Raw genomic sequence first — 22,286 nt, forward strand, 5'->3', positions numbered from 1 at the left:
ATTCTACTTGATCATAAAACAAATAAAATCTTCTAACTGGGACAATTCCAAACATTCCATTTATAAACAACAATCCCATACTGAAGACATTAAGCAGTGCATCTACACTCACACTAGGAAATTTTTGGTCTTAAAATAATCCATTCTTTTAAGCCTGAAATTCTGACTTTGCTGTGAGATTGGCTTTTATGAAGTGTCATGCTTCCAAGTGTCTAGTGGCAGGGATGAGGACTTCTATAAGTTCTCCCAGAGACATCATCTCTTTCAGACTTTAATGTTAACAGTTGAGCTGTCCTATCAGTGGCCAATAGGATATACATTTTTGTTTTAGGTCTTTTCCAAAATCTGGGAGAAATCTTAAAGTGACAGTCAATGATGGTATAATATCAGGGATGAAATTCAGCTGGTTTTGACAGGTTCTGGAGAACCAGTAGTGGAAATTTTGAGTAATTCGGAGAAACGGCAAATACCACCTCCGGCTGGCCCCAGAGTGGGGAGAGAATGGAGATTTTGCAGAATCCTTCCCCTGGCACACCCATCAAGCTATGCCCACAGAACTGGTAGTATTTTTTAAAAATTTCACCTCTGTATACTATTAAATGTTAGAGAGCTTATGGCAAGGAAAACCACTGGCTAACAGGATGATTTAGTCTCTTAACATCACCCTTCACCCTCTTAAGCTACACAGGTTTGTTGTTCTGAAGATAAAATGAAGAGTCCCACATAATCCATTTCAGGCTCATGAAAATATGATGTCAATGACATCAAAAATGATGATGACCTCATTCTTGTTGTTGCACCTCTTGCTTGTTCTAATGCATATGAACCTCATTACAAATAACCCATCATATTTGAGTGATAAATCTATTTTACTATGGTAAAATAGAAGATTTGTTTTATTACAAGTTGCAACCTAGGGGATGTTGTCATTTTGGCAATATTTTTAAACACCCGTAAACTGAAAGCAAATTGTTGATTCTTCACAAGCACCTATTCATGTATTTGACAAAGTGTGGCACACTTTTAAGTGTGGTATCTTCTTCTTTTGCTTTTCTTTCTTCAATAGTTAAAGGAAGTTAAAAAAAAAACTTCTGCAGCTTTTTATGAGTTGTCATGTGTGCCAATCATCTTTGCTATCCTGCCCTCTTGTTTCTCACTGTAGAGACTATTTACAAAGTATTCTTTTAGAGAAAACTGAAATGACTGTTTAGACATAACCTGTACATCTTACAACTTGGCCTATACAGTTAAATTCAGCTCCTCCAGTCACCCTGGGAAGACCTTTCCAGAGGATTTTCTATGATGCTCTCAAGAATAAAGACTAGAGTTTATTAGAAAAGCCGAACCCTTCCTTTGGCAGCAAGGAATAGCAGTGACTTAATTAAGAACACCCATATTTAATATGAACGAACTCTTTCCTTACCTTTCCTGTTGGAGATAAGCAAAGTCTCTGAACTGTAGCTTCAAAGTGTTTTGAATATCTTGGAGATACAACTTAGTTGGCTTTGCTGACACCTCACTCAGAAAGATCAGAAAGATCAAGGAAAAGTGAAGCTTTCTCTTTCAAGAGTGGCCATTTGAAGACATTCCTTCAATCTTGCAAGCTTAAAGAAGCCGTAAGTTGCTAGTATGTTCCATGAATGGGTTGCATATATTTAAGCAAGTACGTCAAGGGAACCAGAGGTGGGTTGCTTCCGGTTCGGCCCAGATCAGGTGAACCAGTAGTAGCAGCAGTGGGAGCTCTGCCCACCCACCAGATGCTTCTGTGCATGTGCAGAACCGATAGTAAAACAAAATTGGTAACCCACCTCTGAAGAAAACACTAAAACCTACAATGAGTTATATGGACATTTCATCCATGTAATCTTCAAGATCCAAACAAATCAGCCTAACAAAAAGAATGCAAATCTATCTTCTTTTCTCTCTATGAGTAACACATAGTGAGATTGCTTGCTACCAAGAAAAGTTTCCTTTCACTAAGTTCTTTCTATTTCACAGAGATGCACAAAAAGCTCAATTTTCTCCAACTCTGGGAAGATGACACAGTTCCACTTTTCTAAACTGACTTTTATTGTGTAATAGACAAAGAAAGGTGTTACAAAGGAGATTGACTCAACATCTCGCTTTTGCTCTACAAATTACAGGTCTGGCTTCATAGCATTATGTTCTTCATCATCCAGTTTGCAAACTTTGAACATAAGTGGGAGGTAGATTTTAAAATAAAAGAAATTGTAGACAAAAGATGTTCCCGGAAGGAAACAGTAGGAGTCTTGAAAATAGAGAGTGTAATGAAAAAGTAGGAAGCAGAGGAAAATTATAGGCCATTTTTCACCACCATAGGTGAACAGAAGTAGTCTACTCCACATATACACATATATCTATATATCTGGTAGCTTTGGACTATCAAATATACATTTTCATTGGCTTTTTTATAGTAAATTCAGAGCTCTTAAAAGCCTTAGGTACTATTTTATTTTTATTTATTTATTAAATTTGTTAGCCGCTCCCTTTCCACAAAGGGACTCGGGGCGGCGTACAATAAATAAAACACATAATATAAAATTACACATTGTGCGGAGGAGGTATAAAAAACACAATACATCATTATTATAACATAGAAATATTAAAATAAGTTAAAATTAAATACCCCATGGAGATTACAAATATAAAAATTGCCAGGGGGAATAAAATGGAACTATGGTTGAGCCAGGCCTGCTAGTTGAAAAAGGTGGGTCTTGAGTTTTGAATGGAAGGAGCGGAGGTCGGTGGTAATCCTAATATCCGGGGGGAGGTTATTCCAGAGGGCTGGGCCCATCACAGAGAGGGCCCTACTCCTGGCACTGCTTAGTGGACGGCACCCGGAGAAGTCCCTCTCTGTGCGAGCGAATTGGTCGTAGGGATGTATGGGGCAGGATGCGATCCCGCAGGTAACTAGGTCCTATGCCATGGAGCGCTTTGAAGATGGTAATCAACACCTTCAACTATTAATCAACTATTAATCAACTTAATCAACTATTCTTCAAGAGCTGTGACTTGATTCAACTATCATACAGTAGAAGGATAGAAGCATGATTTTCTACTTCTCTTTAAATTATCTTGCCAGAGACTTGGGTTTATTATCAATTTCATGCTTTTTAAATGTGATTTGTACTCAAAGCATAGCTCCAAGGAAGGAGAATTAAGGCTATCCTTTTAATTAAGTCAATAAATGATTGAACAGAATGCAGCCTTCCCCAGCCTTAATTATGGCACCGGAGAATGTTGAATATGAGACAAATAAATATTTTATTTTCCCTAAGCTTTTTTGTCCTTTAACATTTGAAGTCGAATTAAGATTGCGGAATGGTCTCTTGGCCTTAAAAAGAATTGAGCTGTGCCAATTATTTTCTGCAAATATTCCTCACTGTACCTCATGACCATCTCACAGTAGAGTTCTTTGCAGCCACACTGCATTCAATTTTGCATGAAAAGTGTGTTCCAGCATGGCAGATCTCTGAATCCAAAGAGGATTGCATAATTCAGGATCGTTTGCAACTCAAGCAAGGTGGGACAGGTGACTTTAATTTGCCCTCTCCTCAGTTCAAAGTCTTCTCTAAAACTCTACATATGATACTATCTGATAATCTGGTATTGCCCAAGTATTTATTTATCCTAATCCTGTATTAGACAGGAAAAGTCCCGATTTCAGTGACAATTAAATTAGTTATAAATGTTTTCCCTATGCCCACAGAAGTGTCGGGAAAAGTGATACCACCTTAATTTCTAATTTTATCTCTTACCAGAGGGAGTCCACTTGTGGAGTACTGTGAAACCATTGCCATGGCAACTCCACTATGCTGTACAGTAGAAGCCATTGTAAGGCACATTAGGCTGTATTTTAACAGAACACACACCCCGAGGGGTGTTAGGGGTGTCTTATCCCCACAGTATTTGTTTTCAGAGAGTATGTAATATGCGTACCAAGTTTGGTTGAAATTGCTTGAGGTGTTCCAGAGTTATGCTGGAACATACACATATAGACACAACTATTTAGATAGATAGATAGATAGATAGATAGATAGATAGATAGATAGATAGATAGATAGATAGATAGATAGATAGATAGATAGACAGACAGACAGACAGACAGACAGACAGACAGACAGAACATGGGGATTCAGCTGTGAGACACTTTTTGGAATTTGCTCACACAAAGTCTCTTGTTAGAGCATATTGCATTCAGCGAAATTGTTGTGGCACTTGTAATTCGATTACTATTAATTTCCACTTGCAGCAAATTTGATCAGGGGTTGGGTTTGGAGATGCAAAGATTTCAGAAAACCCCATCATTTAAACATTGTTCCTCTGACTTCTTTCCATTAAAAACTAAGACAATTTTTATGCTTTCCCCTGGCTCAGATATTTTATATCTGTATGTATGCCTTGTGTTTCAAGTAAATAGGAAATATTGTCTTACAATTTCTCCAATTTTAATTCCCGTCTTTGCATTTTCCATTGTATTCAGGAAAGAATTGCAAATCATGATCACAGGATCATGGGATGCTGCAAAAGTATAAAATGAATTAGTTGCCAAGCTTCTCAAATGTGATCACATGACCATGGGGATATGCGGGCCATTGTAACAAGAAGCCTGGGGGAGGATTACGTCACAAATCTGAACAGTCATGAAGCAATGAATCATAAATGGAATATTATCTATAAACTAGCTGATAACCCGGCGCTGTCCAGGTATTTATTTATCCCAACCCTCCTTCCATGAACGTCGCTGCAACTTCTAATGTTGGATTTTTCCCCTTACCAGAGGGAGCCCCCTTGTGGAGTACTGTAAATCCATTACCACAGCACTGTATAGTAGAAGCAATTTTACGGCAGTATAGTAGAAGCCATTTCAAGGCACAACAGGCTGTATCTTAACAGAACACATACCCCGAGGCATGTTAGGAGTGTCTTACCCCCACAGTATTTGTTTCCAGAGAGTAAGTAATCTGTGTACCAAGTTTGGTTGAAATTGCTTCAGGCATTCCAGAGTTATGTTGGAACACACACACACACACACACACACACACACACATGAGAAAGAGAGAGAGAGAGAGAGATTGTGTGTGTCTGTGTGTGTATGGTTTTTTTTCAGAGAAATGTGATCAGTAAAGACTAGGAAAATGTTAAGCATATGGAAGTTATCAGTGGTGGTGTGTGCATTTTCCAGCTTCTATGATACATTTATCAGCTATAATTTTAGAATGAAACCTCTTTTTTTCTTACCCCAAGAATATTAGTTTGAAAGAGAGGCACTATTAAAAGTTTCACTTGGCAAGGCAGACAGCAAGACCAAATCATGGTGTTCTCTTCATTAACAAAACTATTTAGCATTTCATATAGTCACAGGTTATTTCTGGAAAGAAATGTATCTGCTAATGAGATCATTTTGAAAGATATCCAGGAATAGATACAGGTATTTTGTTGTTTCTCTGGCATAAAGTTAAATGTGCAATGGGGGGGAAATCACTTAAAGATTTTGTTTCTTCTAATTGGCAATGAATGTGAATCTTACCATCCTTTCTTCATAAATGTGCTAAAGCAGTCATTCCTATACAGCACTCTCTTGAATCCTTCCTTTCCCACAATCTGGCCCTTGAGAAATCCAAATTGTGAGAGTGTAGTATTGGCTTGGAGAAAACTACTTTAAAGAGTAGGTTGGACAATACCTATAGATCATGCTCCCATCCCACTGGGTTATGGAAGAAACATTATATACATGAGTTGAATTAGAAAGGACAAGCCATGAACAAGCTGGAGAATATATAATTTCTACTCCCCTTCCCCACCTAAAAAGAACTCTGTTCCAACTGCCAGTTGCCTTATATTAACACACTTTGATACTAAGGAGTTAGCCATTCTACTCCCCCTCCCCACCTGAAAATAACTCTGTTCTAACTGCTAGTTGCCTCACATTCTGTTACCTCAGTTCAAACTGGCAGACATTCCACTCCTTCACTCAGGAGTGGTCTGGGGCTTTTTACAGTACTAAACGTTGGTACCTCACCAAAATGTCTACTCCTTCCACCTATGGAACTGCTTCTGGATTCAAGTCAGTGGGATCAATGTTCCCTTATGTATTTCAATCACGGACCACCAGTGAGCCAATTTGTCCTGCACATGGTTTCATCATGAAGCACGGATATCCAGCTAGTGTACAATAAACAAGGACATTCCATCAGTGTGGCTCAAAGATCCAGAATAGATCTGGGAAGGTTCTCATTATTGACAGAAATCTTAAAGGTCCACCAAAAATGATCTATGCAATTAATTCATATGCTTGTTCTGCATTTGTTTACTCACTCCAGGAGATATATGTTGTCTTCCTCTGGCAGGAATCCATTTCTTTCCATTCTTCAATAAGAACATTTTTTTTTCCAATTGAAGTAAAAGTACTTTATTTCAAAGAAAAATATATATACTCAGATTCTAGTATTAAATGGAGTGGGAGAAGGGAAGGAAAAAATGCTGGCATCCGAAGAATCCTATCTCATTTTTGTTGTCATGATCCTATCACAGAATTAAATAACTCCTTTGATATGCTTACCAATGACTTTTTGTAAGAAATGAACTGCCCAAGTTAAAGACAGAAAAAGGATATACATTAGTTGGGAAAAGGCTTAATGAAATGTCAACAGAAGATGAGGACATTCTTTGCACTATTTTTTCCCTCTATTTCTCTCTCTTAATTCTCTTTGTTCTTGTTCTTGACAAGCGTGGTTTTTGCTGTACATGTTGATTGTTGGTATGTTGGTGTGTGTATGCGTGTATGTGTGTGTGAGAGAGCTTTAGCTAAATCTTTTTTCACTGGGAGGATGAGTCCATTTTTTCATTATCTTTGAATTCTATCTACACTAGGAATTTTGCTCTGTTGTTGTAAAGTAACACAATTCTGTGAGTGAGATGAGCACTTTCCAAATTAGATAGTTAGATAGATGATAGATAGATAGATAGATAGATAGATAGATAGATAGATAGATAGATAGATAGATAGATGATAGATAGATGATAGAAATATTTTTGTAAACCTATTTTTTTTAAAAAATAGATCAATTTGCATCATATAATGTTTTATTTCTCAGTGATTCGCGCCCCCAACAATCATTATTCCTGAGTCATACCCTGTACAATGCTTAATTTTATGCACACATATACATTTCTTCATGACTTTTAAAATATATCCTTTCTTATGTCTAATATTTCTGATTTTTACAGAAACTATGCATAGAAGGCAAGTCCTAGATTCCTATGGTCTTTCTGCCTGTTTTCTATTTGTTTGTTTGTTTGATTTTTGAGGAAAGAGAAGAGATAATAGTCTGATAAAAAAACTATTTATCTAATTTATATCCCATGTTTATTATTTTTAAAAATAAGTCAAGGTGGTAAACACATCCAACACACCTTCCTCTGTCTATTTTTCCCATAACAAACTTGTGAAGTAAATTGGGCTGAGAGAAAAGGACTGTCTCATATATATATACACACACAAACACTACTCCGTTCCCCACTCTCCCTCCCTCCCTCCCCCTCCTTTCCTCCCTCCCCCCTTTCTCCTGGAAGGGTAGTGTGTTGTTTTCTTTTTCTCTTGTGAATATTATTTTTTGAAGATGTTGTTGATTGTTTTATATGTCTTTTTTACTTGTTCCTTTTTCATTATGACAAAGGTGTCATCTGCATACCGGATTCATTCTTGTGGCTATAGGCATGAGAGTTCTATAGTTTCTATACATTGCATTACAGTCTTTGCTATAAGTCTTGAAAGTGGAGATCTCAAAGGTGCCCTTCTGATTTGTTGGTATATTTGTCCATTTGAACTGCATGGTGGCCTAGTGGTGAAGATGCTTGCCTCCCACTCAGAAGGTTGAGAGTTCAACACTAGATAATGTCAGATCTGTTGCAAACTTAGTGTGGCATCAGGAAGGGAATCTGACCAGTAAATGCTCAGCTCCATCCATCCTGACTCTACCCTGAATTAAGGGATTATGGGGTTGTAAAAGGTGAGTTATTTGTCCATCAAACTGAAAGTAAGTACAGAGGCAGAGGTTGATAAGTTTCATGATTCTGACTCTCAAATGACTTGAAGTTTTTAATATAATCACCAACCAATATTTGGAAACAAAACAGGCAGCTCTGTCTATTCTTTTAAACTCAGTCTTTGAAGATTTCCGTGGTGATGATTTTATCCATCAGGTAAAAGAAGGGAGAGTGGGACAACAGATTCTGAAACTGAAGGCTGCAATAGTATAGATAAAATGGCATTTTATGACAAATGATGGTATCATTAATGCTATGCAATGTTGGGCATTACTATCTTCTTTCTGTCCCTGTTCTGAGATGAATTTGGGGAATAATGACTGGATCTGTGGTTCCAAGATAGTGTCAGCCCTCATCATACCATAATTGACATATTTATTTACTTTTTTGACAAAGAAAAGACGTTAACTCCCCAGCCACTCTAGACAGCAAGACTGTTCTGGCTTCAAAAATTTATTTCACCACAGATACATATCTGAATTATCTTGTCTGGTTAGCTTAGCAGTTGTAAGGACCAAATGTGGATTAACTAGGGTAATTCCATTATTTAAAATGCCTTATGTGAAGCTGACTACGTAAACTTCTGTGTTTATTTAGGTCTTTCAGCTGGGAACTTTTCTAAATATGTCCCTGCTTGTCTGATCATGTAGACTCTTAATGAACTTTTGGTGATTTTTAATCCAAGTGTGAATAACCTTGCCACTTTGATGGCAGAGAAGAGAGAAAGACATCGAGGGAGGGGGAGAGTATCTTCAGGGTATTTCTTCAATATGCCTTTATAAATTAGAATAGAGGTTCTTAACCTGGGATCTGTGGATAGCCAGATTTTAAAAGGGGTAAAATGCAATTTTCAGTATCCACTAACTGAAATTTTGCTGAATTTTTTATTAGTTGAATGGACTAAGAAGCATATATATTAATTATGTTCACAATATTTTGATAAGTGTATTCGAGCATAATTGGTTTTCTTGGCATTACATCTGTATCTTTGTAATTTATTTTAGGAATTTTGATACATTTTTCTAAGTGGTTTCGATAGGTTTCACCAGATTTTCTAAAAGGTACATGGCACACGAGTGCATGCAAATGCACCTACAAAAACATAAAATTAATAATACTCTGTTTAAGTTACTAAATTTTCTTACTTAAATGCATCCTTCAGCTATAGGAGATGGTACAAAGACAAAATGAAGAAGTTATTAATGTTGGAATGTCAACTGCAACTGAAAAACCACAATCCCTAGACTTTTGAGAAAGAAATCACTCCTTAATTATACTTGGAAGTATTTGGTACTTCCAATAGTTTAGTAATTCAATCCCTGTAGTTACAAATCTTCCTTTCTATCAAATTTCCTCTTTTCAGTTAGAAGCATGGGAACAACAAATAGAGGATAACAGCAGAAAACAAGAAAGGAATTTAGCTGGCTTGGTTCTGGTCAAGTCTTTCTCCATCTTTATTTCCCATTTTCTTTTCACAGCAATCATTGATACAGCTGAATGAAAACTTCATCTAAATCTTACCTCCCATGTTTAATATCCATAATGGGGGCAATTGGATTTGATATTTAACCAACTGTGATCTAGGTCTGCCGATAAAATAAATGACAAACCTTTGGTAGCCCAACAGGGACCCTTTGATAGTGGGCATGAAATATTAGTTGCTTAATTGAAGCATTTGATAGAAAGTTCATTGTTATGATTAACATTTTATAGACCTTTCTGGATTAGGGATGCAAATTTGATATGCTTGAAAAAACAAGCAAGGGAAAGAAAACTCCAATTTATTTTTTACTTGAGAGTTATTTGAAAGAGGTTACATTCCAGGTGTCATTTAGTTTTTAAGGCAAGAAAGTTTGGGAGACAAGAAATGAATTGACTACAAATGCGACAATAAAAGCAATAACATTTGAGTTGTTCTTTTCAAGTACACTGGGCAAAGTTTTGCATTATTTGTTTCAGACTCAGTAAGGGACACAGTTGACTCCTTTTCAACTCGCTTTCAAAAAAAAAGAAATCATTGTCAATTGATGTGGTTTGATTTTTTTTCTGCTTGCCTATTCAAGGCATGTAGCACTTTGAACACACAGCAGTTGCACTGCATATTACCAATCTGTCTTTTGGACATAACATTTTGTCTAAAAGGACAATAAATATTAGAACTTGTCCCATATACACACAAAAGAATTCAATTAGATTTTTTCCCCCAAAACAGGAAACCTTATGCATAACTCTAAATGTGTTCAGTTTACACCTCAGTAAGAATACTGCACTTTGTACGTTTTACTGCACTTAGTGTTCTAATTAAAAACACATAATGAAACTTATTAGAAGATAAATTGTGAATTCATTGGAAAGCTTTATTTTCTATCACAGAGAATGAATCCAGATCTGTAAATCACAGTGATTATCTCAAATATGTAGGGTGAAACTGGTTCTCATAGTAATAGTGATGATGATGGAAGGAAAGAGAAGAGGAAAGAGAAGAAGGGACCATTAAGGTCCATTACAACTCTATTATTCTGCATTCTGTAGGATGACCAGTAGCAAGCTGGATGGGCTTAACTACCACAACAATGGGAAAAATATTGGAAGACATGAAAGACCAAGTTAGGGAGATATTGTCTTAGGGAAAGGCAATCTCTAAGGTTGCTAGGATCAAGACCAACTTGATGGTTCATAATCAATCAATCATATCATATTAGAATAGAATAGAATAACAGAATTGGAAGGGACCTTGGAGGTCTTCTAGTCCAACCTCTTACTTAGGCAGGAAACCTTATACCATTTCAGACAAATGGTTATCCAACATATTCTTTAAAACTTCCAGTGTTGGAGCATTCACAACTTCTGGAGGTAAGCTGTTTCACTGATTAATTGTTCTAACTGTCAAGAAATTTCTCCTCAGTTCTAAGTTGCTTCTCTCCTTGATTAGTTTCTAGCCATTGCTTCCTGTTCTACCCTCAGGTGCCTTGGAGAATAGTTTGACTCCCTCTTCTTTGTGGCAACCCTGAGATATCGGAACACTGCTATAATCTCTCCCCTGGTCCTTCTTTCTATTAAACTAGCCATGTCCAGTTCCTGCAACCGTTCTTCACATGTTTTAATCTCCAGTCCCCTAATCATCTTTGTTGCTCTTCTCTGCACTCTTTCTAGAGTCTCCACATCTTTTCTATATCATGACACCCAAAACTGAATGCAGTATTCCAAGTGTGGCCTTACTCGTAGTCTAATTCTTATAGCCTATTCTTGTAGTCTAAAATAAGCAGGCAGCAACCTGACCTGGAGTTGTCCCTTTAGATATGCTTTTATAGGAAATATTTAATTCAATTCTTCTAAAAATAACTTAAATAATTTATTGAAGTTTTATGCTGTTCAATTCTGGGATTTTTGGCTGCACTTGTTCTTTGTGTGGCTACAGATGGAATCCAGAGAATAGGTAAGGTCCAGACAACAGACCAGGACCAAAACCTAGTTTAATTAAATTTCACTTTTGATTAATCGATTAATTACAGTGAATATGATTAGACCTCATGCATTTAATAATTTCCCCATCTGTCTCAATAAAGATTACCATTTGGCAACCATGTTTGGAAGAGTTCCAGGGGCTTTTGCAAACTGCTTAGAGACTTAAACTTCTTGTTATGTATCCATGAATTAAACATTGCCACTTTTTTTGTTTCTCACATACATTTTTCAAAGGTGAAGAAATATCAATTGGAGCCAAAAGTGGCTTCCTCCCCACTTATGGAACCAATTATTAAAAGCACTTGGACTATTTATTGTATTATTTGAGGGTTATAAATAAGATGATAGAAGGGTTGAGTACACGACATTGCCTGATCTATAGAAACCAAATGAGGGATGCATCTATTTATGGTGATGGAAGCTTTTTCTCTCTCTTTAAGATTTGTTTACCAGAGAAGATTTAAACCTCTTCTTCAGATTGCAGAAATTTGAAAGCAAATTGTCACTCATATCTGTAATTAAGGGAGGTGATGGGCAGAAGTAGGAAGATCATTAGGTGTGCAGTTTTATGTATTTGTTATTTATTAGTTTAATCAATGTTTGCCTCATTTCCATTAGTGAGAATGACAATTCAACATATGCAGTACAATTAGATAATTAAAAGCTTTAAACTTTCAATTCTTATATGTTTGCATATGTTATACAGACTTAAAAATCCTCAAACTATGCACATAAAAGCAATAGCCAAACAGGGAAGTTTTCAATTAAGAGAGAAATCTAGAGCATGCATCTGAAAAAGAACACAGCACTTCCAAAACAGTAGGAAGAAAACATTCTAAAGTATTGTTGGCACCATAGTGACAACTATAAATATGAAACTGCCAGGTGACAATTTCAACGGAATAACAGAGTTGGAAGGGACCTTGGAAGTCTTCTAGTTTACTAGGTAAATGCTGAAACATTTAGATTGTACTACAAGTAGCAAGATCTGTTCTGAAGATCTTAGTGTCCCTTCCTTCCTTCCTTCCTTCCTTCCTTCCTTCCTTCCTTCCTTCCTTCCTTCCTTCCTTCCTTCCCTCCCTCCCTCCCTCCCTCATTCCTTCCATCCATCACCTTTCTCCACCCTTCCCTTCTTCCTATAACCCTCCCTCCATCCTTCCTTCCTTCCTTCCCTCCCTCCCTCCCTCCCTCATTCCTTCCATCCATCACCTTTCTCCATCCTCCCTTCTTCCCATATCCTTCCCTCCCTCCCCCTCCCTCCCTCCTTCCTTCCCTCCCTCCTTCCTTCCATCCATCATCTTTCTCCATCCTTCCCTTCTTCCTATATCCCTCCCTCCATCCTTCTTTCCTTCCCTCCTTCCTTCCTTCTCTAAATAATCAGACTTTCTAATTTGACATTCAAAATGGAGCAGAGCACCAGTGACCAATTCTGACTACCATTCCAACCTGTAGCATTTGCAGAACACCAGTAGCCAACCAGAATTTGGCTTTCTGAGCCATTAGGTCAGCAGAGATGTATTCGCTGCTTAGTTGTTAGCTAGCAACTCAGGTCAAAGTGAAAGTCAGCTGTTTTCATACTGTTTGCAGATGTAACTTCCAGGGTGAGGTTAAGCCTTGATAAGGAGTGATGGTGTGTGTGTATGTGGAGAAAGCTTCTAATAAATGTTGACAAGAGAAGAAGGTATTCCTGAAATCCAGAGTGGAAAGCAGCCATTATTTCAGGAATCCAAATTCAAGCATGCCCAATATCTGTCATTCACTTGAACACATCCAGTATAGAATGAACACATCGCCTCCCTGAGTAGCTGATTCCATTGGCAAACTGCTCTGTTAAGATTTCCTCTCTCCCAGTCCCATGTTAAATCAAAATCTGCTTCTTGTAAGTTAAATCCATTATTTCCTTGTCCTACATTCTGGAATAATGGAGAGCCAATTTTGAAGTTATTCTGTGTCACTTCCTTTCAAGTGTCATTCCCCCTGCGGTCTGTGGCAGTTGATAGCAGATGCTATTTCCCAAAGTGAGATCTAATCTGGGAAAAGGAACTCGTCTTCACTTTATGCTATGTACTAACTCCAGCTTTAAAAAAATGTCTCAAGAAAGTTTATCTCACCATAGCAATTCTTTCCCCTTGCCTGATGTGACAGAAGAAATCATTCACTGGATTTTTACCTTTGCAGTATTCTTAAAAATAATAAAACAAGAAATAGAAATGATATGATTTTTTTGTCCAAAAGAAAAGGTATCTAAATAGCTACTGAATAGAATAGAATAGAATAGAGTAGAGTAGAGTAGAGTAGAGTAGAGCAGAGCAGAGCAGAGCAGAGCAGAGCAGAACAGAGCAGAACAGAACAGAGTAGAGTAGAGCAGAGCAGAGGAGAGCAGAGCAGAGCAGAGCAGAGCAGAGTAGAGCAGAGCAGAGCAGAGCAGAGCAGAACAGGAGCAGAGCAGAGCAGAGCAGAGCAGAGCAGAGCAGAGCAGAACAGAACAGAACAGAGTAGAGTAGAGTAGAGTAGAGTAGAGCAGAGCAGAGCAGAACAGAACAGAGTAGAGCAGAGCAGAGCAGAACAGAACAGAGTAGAGCAGAGCAGAGGAGAGCAGAGCAGAGCAGAACAGAGTAGAGCAGAGCAGAGCAGAGCAGAGCAGAGCAGAGCAGAACAGGAGCAGAGCAGAGCAGAGCAGAACAGAACAGAACAGAGTAGAGTAGAGTAGAGCAGAGCAGAGCAGAGCAGAGCAGAGCAGAGCAGAACAGAACAGAACAGAGTAGAGTAGAGCAGAGCAGAGCAGAGCAGAACAGAACAGGAGCAGAGCAGAGCAGAGCAGAACAGAACAGAGTAGAGTAGAGTAGAGCAGAGCAGAGCAGAGCAGAGCAGAGCAGAACAGAACAGAGTAGAGCAGAGCAGAGCAGAGGAGAGCAGAGCAGAGCAGAACAGAGCAGAGCAGAACAGAGCAGAACAGAACAGGAGCAGAGCAGAGCAGAACAGAACAGAACAGAACAGAACAGAGTAGAGTAGAGTAGAGCAGAGCATAACAGAACAAAACAGAGCAGAGCAGAACAGAGTAGAGTAGAGTAGAGTAGAGTAGAGTAGAGTAGAGTAGAGTAGAGTAGAGCAGAGCAGAACAAAACAGAGCAGAGCAGAACAGAACAGAATAGAATAGAATACAATTGAGCAGAGCAGAGCAGAACAGAACAGAACAGAACAGCTTTATTTTCACTTTGAATGTACACCAATTAGCATGCATTAAAATAAAATTTCATTTCATAGAACTCTCAAAGGGTCACCTCTTCCAATATACACTACATAATCATGACATTACTTACCTCTAAGCAAAGATCTGCCCTCACCCTCCTATCTTTCCTCAAGAGCCTGAAGTCCTGGATTTACCAGTTAGCCTGGGGAACAAAAGGGAGATTTCCACACTGCAGCTGGCTGCTGGATTGATGGCAGATTTCATCTCCCCACCACTTTTACTCTCTGGACTCCATGCATCCTTTGGGTCCTCATATTGATATATCCTCTTCTGTGTCCTTTTCATTCATTATTTTATGAATTCTGTTATTTTACTACTGTTCTGAAGAGAATGTAGATTCCTCACTCAACAAAGGGATGAAGGGAACAAAGTTCTAATGATAGGCCAGGAACTTTGACATGATATCAACAAGTAACCAGGATTTGATTTACATAGCAATGGCAACAGAAATGAAACCATTCCGTGGCATTTTGAGAAATCATCCATCAAGAAATGCATAGGCACATTCCAAACATTTGTTTATGACTGAGTTATAGTTGAAAATGACTTCTCGGTACTGTGTGTGAGTGGTTATGTGTACATTTGCATGTCTGTGTGCTTTAGTTGTCCCTGTGAATTTCATCTGCAGTATAGATACCAAAAAATTAGATACAAAGTAAGATCTGAAGGATTGCTGGAATTGTGTAGATTGAATTAGTTTTCAATACAATCTGAGAAAATCCTGGACTGAGAAAATAAAAGGATTGCCTAGCCCTTCGATATTCTTGACTACAGCTAATGAATAAAGAGCAAAAACTACCTAAGAACATAATAGAACATAATAGTATCTCTTGTATTCTCAGTAAGCCATATATCTAAAGATGGTTCAGAAATGTGAAAAATAAATAGATACATCACATATGAGAGTATTGTAGTTAGAAGGTGGTAGTATTAAAACAGAGTTGGAAGTGACCTTGGGGGTCTTCTAGTCCAACCCCCCCCCTGCTCAGGCAGGAAACCCTATATCATTTCAGACAGCTGGCTGCCCAATCTCTTCTTAAAAACCTCCAGTGATGAATCACCCATAACTTCTGAAGACAAGTTGTTCCATTGATTAATTATTCTCACTGTTGATAAATTTCTCCTTAGTTCTAGATTGCTTCTCTCCTTGTTTAGTTTCCATCCAATGCTTCTTGTCCGGCCTTCAGATGCTTTGGGAGAATAGTTTGACTCCCTCTTCTTTACAACAAGCCTTCAAACATTGGAACACTGTTATCATATCCTTCTTCTAGTCCTTCTTTTCATTAAATTAGTATCAGTTACCTGCACAAGTGAGAGTACTTATAGAATTATGAGAAAAAATGCTACTTAAGCTTGAATGAATTCTGGTTGAGGAACATGTTCTCATTTGGCCTATCAAACTTGAGTACGATATAACTGTCTGTGAAGAGCCTGGGTTTTTGTTGGGCTCTCATCCTTGGACTATTAGTTCAGAGACTCAACAGCAAAAGCCTTAAAAATGAATCCATAGTTTTTCCTATCAGTGACTAACCATTGTAGAACATGCAGATACAACAGGAAAAATTGAATTCACATAAAATTTAACCTCATCTGAGATTCAAATGGCTCTCAAGCTTCAAAGAATTTAGAGCTTTTAGGATTCATTTAATTGTCAGGCCTGTAGTTATGTTCTTTTTAGGATCTTTGGCCGGCCACACTTTTTATTAATTTCTTATGCTGTTTCATTAGTGTAGTAGTTGGGAGGGGGGAGTAGAAAGGAGTAGGATTGTGGAATGTATTGTTGACATTCTTTTATAGAAGCCAAGGTCATCTTTTGTCTCCGCACCTCGACACCTGACCGGAAGCAGAGGGGTGTAGATGCCAGCATGGAAGATGATGATTGGAACATGTGATGGATTTGTGGGTGTGGGGATAGATCATGAACTTTCAGCTGGGTGGAATTCCAGGAAGAACATTAGAGTTGGAATTCCATAGACGTGCTAACTTGCCTGCATGAATAAATTGGACCTTTAAGGATAACTTTGCCTTGAACAATGATTTAATTCTGCATGGTATTTAGAACACCTGACATTAATGCTATTCCAAATGTTACTGTGTTTCCCCGAAAATAAGACAGAGTCTTATTTTCTTTTGAGCTCTGAAATAAGTGCTTGACCTTATTTTCAGGGAGGTCTTATTGTTTTTCAGGTGCAGGAGGCAGTTAGCGTGGTTATCTCATGGCTGCTGCTGTGTTGCAATATTTTGGGGGAGGGCTTATTTTGGGGGAAGGGCTTATTTTAGCGCATGTGCTCAAAAGCCCAATTGGGCTTATCATCCAGGGAGGTCTTATTTTCAGGGAAACGGTAGATAATGCATTCTTAAAACCATAATCAGTATTTGTTGCATAATAACCAATCATACATTTGAATTAAAGATTTTGCTATCTCGGGAATTAGGAATGACTAATTTTGTGCTTTAAGGTGGACAAATGAGACTGATTTTGATCTTTTTGTTCAGCCAAGAAGCTGATTCTTCCTTCCATAAAGATATTTCTGGTCTCCTGATTAAAATTCTGAGAAGCATGGTGTCTTCTATCTTTCATTTCATTATTTTTTTAAATGTAATAACAAGGTAGTTAACAAAAGGTTTGGGGATAAGGGAGGGAATTTAGCTGTAAACCTATTGAGTAGTACTATCTTCATTATTCTCACCGACCAGCATTTTATAGTTTTTGTAAAAGGTTATAAGGCTCAAATTAAAATGCACAAACATTTTCTAGAAGATTAATAAAAGCAAATAAGATGGTTCAGACTACTAAACTATGAATTTAAAAAATTAAAATACTAAAAAAAAAACCTTAATTGATGAAATTATAAAATTATTTTATGAATAAAATATTAAATGCTATTTTATTTTATTGTCGTGTCTTCTAACTTTTAACTCTTTGTGACTACCTGCACTGGTCTCTGCAGTTGGCAAGATTTTGGAAGTATGTGTGTGTGTATGTCTGTGTGTTTATATGTGTGAAGCAAAAATAAAAACCTTGTGTCTTATATGTTTAAAATATATAACAATGGAACTCTTGTTCACGAATCAGTTAGAAATCAGTCAGAACCACTATAAAGAGTAAGCAGGATACCATGGCCTTGTTCCTACAATGTGTTTAACTGATGTAAAGGGACATACAGGTTATCCTCAATTTACAACCAGTTGTTTAATGGCTGTTCAAAGTTATGACAGACTTCACCAGAGCTACTTACGACCTGTTTTTGAAGTTACAATGGCAGCATACACACAAGCCACCTGACAGTTGTGTGATTGCATTATGGGCATTGGACAACTGGCTTACCTTTACAGCCATTTGCAGTTTCCAGTGGAGAAGTATTTCCAGTGTTTATTACTGTTGGTTTCTGGGGAAAAAAACACCAATTGGGAAAATGGATTTGCTTAATGACTGGAGAGTTCATTTCATAGCAATAGCACTTAGACTTATATGCCACTTCATAGTGCTTTGCAAACCTCTCTAAGCAGTATACAGAGTCAGCCTATTGCCCCCAAAATCTGGATCCTCATTTTACACACCTCGGAAGGATGGTAGGCTGAGTCAACCTTGAGCCTGGTGAGATTCGAACTGCCTGTCAGGGGAAATTTCACCCTGAGCTAATGAGGTCTAGAATCGATGGCTTTTCCAAACAGCATATCTTCAGAAGAAGCGAAAATAAAAACCCAAGAACATGTTCTAATTAAAAACAAGCTTTAACACAAAAATAAGAAAATAGAAATAAAACAAATCTATCTAATTGTTACATTCTGGCAAGAGCAGTTTGTCACCCACCTTTTTTTGGCAGACGAACAAAGATCAAAAGGAAAGAAGTCTCTGGAATGTGTGATGTATTAGAAACGTGTTAAGCATGCGCAGTAAATCATTGCTGATAAGGACCTATGACCTGCGCAGTAATTATTCAGTTCAGCTAGCAAACAATTAACACAGTGACACTGCCGAACTGCTGGCAGCCAGTGATCAGCAGAAGTAGCCTGCAGTACTGCACTCTAACCATTGCAGCACAGTGGCTCATGGCCACAGTGTTTACTTAGCGGCTGCAGTCAAAAATGTTGAAAAATCAGGTCTGGTCAAGTGATATCCTGACATATGACCATAATGATTTACAACCACCAATCCAAGTTCAATTATAATTGTAAATTAAGAACTACTTACATGTAATGTAAGAAGCATTCCCTTTTGCTTTGCTTTCATACAAATTTGCAAAACCACCCATGAAACAAGGAGGAAGAAAACATTTTGCCTCCTGGGATAAACAAACCCATTGATGCCATTATCTTCCCAATAACCCCCTTTCCCCCTGATTTTGGAATTCAATGAAACCTTATCCTAGTGACTTTGCAATAGAAAGTATGAACTTAACACTAGAGTACAACTTGTATCTCCCAGAAAGTACTGAAGGATTTTCACTCTTTCTCTTTCCCCCCTGTAATCTTAGATTAGGATACTGAACTAAGAAAGTTCAGTTTTGCATTTTTTTTAATCTAAGGAAGGAGAGAACAAAATAAATCTTGTCCCATCCTCAAAATATATGAAGAACATAAAAAGAGTGTAACAATATGGACCCACAGATAAGAGTCTAGTATCATGTCCTCTTCCATCTTCCCTGAGTCTTCATGCCACCGGGTTTGGGGTCAACATTCAGGGCTCAGGACCCTGGACAGCACCCTGGAGTTCGGTGAGCTGGTTGTACATTTTTAAAGGAGATTTGGGTTAATGTCAGGGTTTCAAGTAACACTCCCAATGAAATAAGACTCCGAGGCTAGAGTTTCCTCAAAGTTCCATTTTATTAGAGATGTCATATTGGTCCTTCTGGGAAAACCTGAATCTGAAAGCTTCCAGGTTTTCCCCACCCAAAAGAAAGTTCAAGACCCTGTCCATCACTCACATGTCCATCACATGGTCCAATCAAGGCACCGTCCCAACTGGAGATGCCTCTCAATCACACCCTCCAGGTGCAGGGCAGGATGTCCTTGACTCTCTGAGAAAGAATGTTATTATGGATATATATCTCCCCAGCTCCATACAATCCCCTTTTCTGGTTTCCCACAACACTAAATGTGACTGGCATGAATGCTCAATGTGAAAGATGGCTTCCAGGCCTGACAGTTAGCTCGTGCTGTTACAAGATCTTGGTTTGTTGGTAAAGCTCCAATATGAATCCAGGAAGAGTGAATGAAAAGAAAAGAAATTATATGTGAATGCCTGAATCCTATGTTGGGGACAATGGTGGTGGAAGAAGTATATATAAAATCAAGTCAACTGACTCAGTCAACTAAATCAAGGACATTATATTTATCTGATCACACAAAAGTTTCAATTAACTCCTCTAACTCATCTGGGAATTTTTACAATCTTTCTCTTTTACATTCTGTATTGAAAGAGAAAAATGGAGTATACCATAAATACTGGATGACCAAATCATGTAACTGCTGCTAAAATTTGCAGGCGGTATGAACAACATTAAGCTTGCTTACTGAAAAATAAATCACAATGAACTAAGTGAGCTTTACTTCTGAGCAGACAATTTAAAATCAGACTATCTGAAATCACAACTGGAGGCAAACGTGAATGGATATTCTGACAATATTGTGGAATAATTTTCCATTCTTTGTTTGTATTCATCATATCCTCCCCTGAAGTCAAAGATGCCATTTCTTCATTCACTGATGTTTGGAATAAAATCCTAGCAATTTCAAGGCTGGGCCATTCATTCTCTCTCTCTCTCTCTCTCTCTCTCTCTCTCTCTCTCTCTCTCTCTCTCTCTCTCTCTCTCTCTCTCTCTCCCTCCCTCCCTCCCTCCCTCCCTCCCTCCCTCCCTCCCTCCGTCTCTCTCTCTCTCTCTCGTGTTTGTTCTTCCATCTAATATGGAAACAATTTGTCTTCTTGTTTGTCTTCTTTTACAGGAATGGAAATTTATATGAAAGTAACATTACGAAAGCAATGTTCATAAAGTGCTTAGAAAATTATGGCTATTTGATACTCAAGGGGAGGGGGCTGCTCAAACATTAATTCAGCTGAAATGCTGCTGCCTTCAGAGGGAACATACAGATGCTGGGAAGCACATTCTTCACACCTCACACCTTAGTGGCATTTGACAATGTCTGCTTAACAACCCAGCTAATCAAAAATGGATTGTTGCATTCAAATTAATGAAGCACTAAATGTCTTTAATAAATAATGGACGGTTCTCCCAGTTCTCTTGAGCTCTTATGTTTATTCATTTAAAAACAATTTGTGTGACGATCATAATCTAGGAAAAAAGCTTTTGTGCTCCATTTAGACACTTTAGCATGGTGCCAAGATAAAATTTGAATTTTCAACATCCTTTCAGCTGAGCTTCATAAAAGCCTTTAAAACTTGGGTACCATCTGATTACATTGTTAGCTTGATTTATTTGGAACTGGCTTCAGAATAAGGATTTTGAAAAGAGAAAAAATCATTTTCTAGGATCCTTGACTTACTGGTTCTTGGGGAGTCTTTCCTGCACCATCACCCCTTCAGTAAATTTGTTGAGATCAAACAACACAGTGTAGAAAGAGCAACCTGGTAATAGGGGCTCCTGATTCTGAAATTATTTTTAAAAGTATTAAGCATGTGCAACATCAAAGAAGGCATCAATTTCTCAAATCCAAAGAGCAACTGATCCAACATCAATATCTGTTCTGTCCCATGATTCCAATGAATATGCAGACACAGGCTTGGCTGTCTGCCATGACTAATTACATAGATAAAGCCACCCCTTGGCTGGGAGCCTAGAAAGTGATCTTCAAGAACCCAAGATAAAACTTACAGAAGGCTTTCTCAACAGCTCGTCTAATGGACTGTTGTTTCCTACAAAGATTCCCCTCCCGTTGCTCCACCTATAAACTCTTTGGGAGAGGCCACACCCTTAACCAGCTGTCCTTACTTTCTTCTATGATGTCTTCTCCACAGCTGTTCCTTTCTTTTCTCAGCTCTACGTAAATACACATCAAGGACAACCTCCCTCTGTTCCTCCTCACTGCTCCCTGACTCAGATGCCACCTGGTGGCCAACAGGCCTCTCTAGTTCCTGCTCTGACTCCAAACACCCTCCAGGGTCTTCCTCATCCCCCAGAGCAGTCCCATAATGGTCTGAGCTGTCAGAGTCCACCAACAGCTCAGCCGGCCGCTGCTGGGCCACAACACTATCTATTATATTTCAACTTGTAGGAACTTTCCTTCCTGTTACTCATCATCTCAATAAGTTTAAGACAATATAAAACCCTAAGAGCTTTTTGAAATTTCTAGGCATGCATAAATCAGTTTATACTTGTCAGTACTATCAATAACTCAACTTTATCCTATTTCTGCTTTAAGTATTACAGTGTATTACACATTTCTAAAAACATTTTAACTTAAAATCATTTATGGAAAGGGTCTTTTTATCTATGTAGTTTTGAGGCACAAAATGACACTGCCATGTTCCAAAATCATCAAT

The 22,286-nt window shown here is 38.1% G+C and overlaps 1 long non-coding RNA gene across 1 annotated transcript in view; it reads right to left on the minus strand.

The window, feature by feature from the left end:
* LOC309390384 overlaps positions 1-21,650 on the minus strand; it is a 42,955-nt gene extending 21,305 nt beyond the window's left edge. Inside the window, exons 1-3 of the long non-coding RNA XR_014175121.1 lie at positions 21,619-21,650; positions 18,114-18,174; positions 14,856-14,927 (exon numbers count right to left, since the gene is read on the minus strand). This is a non-coding gene — a long non-coding RNA (uncharacterized lncRNA). The remainder of the gene's footprint in view (positions 1-14,855; positions 14,928-18,113; positions 18,175-21,618) is intronic.
* Positions 21,651-22,286: the final 636 nt, after the last annotated feature.

The sequence above is a fragment of the Natrix helvetica genome, assembly GCF_964273705.1.
Source record: "Natrix helvetica genome assembly, chromosome: 3".
In the NCBI taxonomy this organism is placed as follows: Eukaryota; Metazoa; Chordata; class Lepidosauria; order Squamata; family Natricidae; genus Natrix; species Natrix helvetica.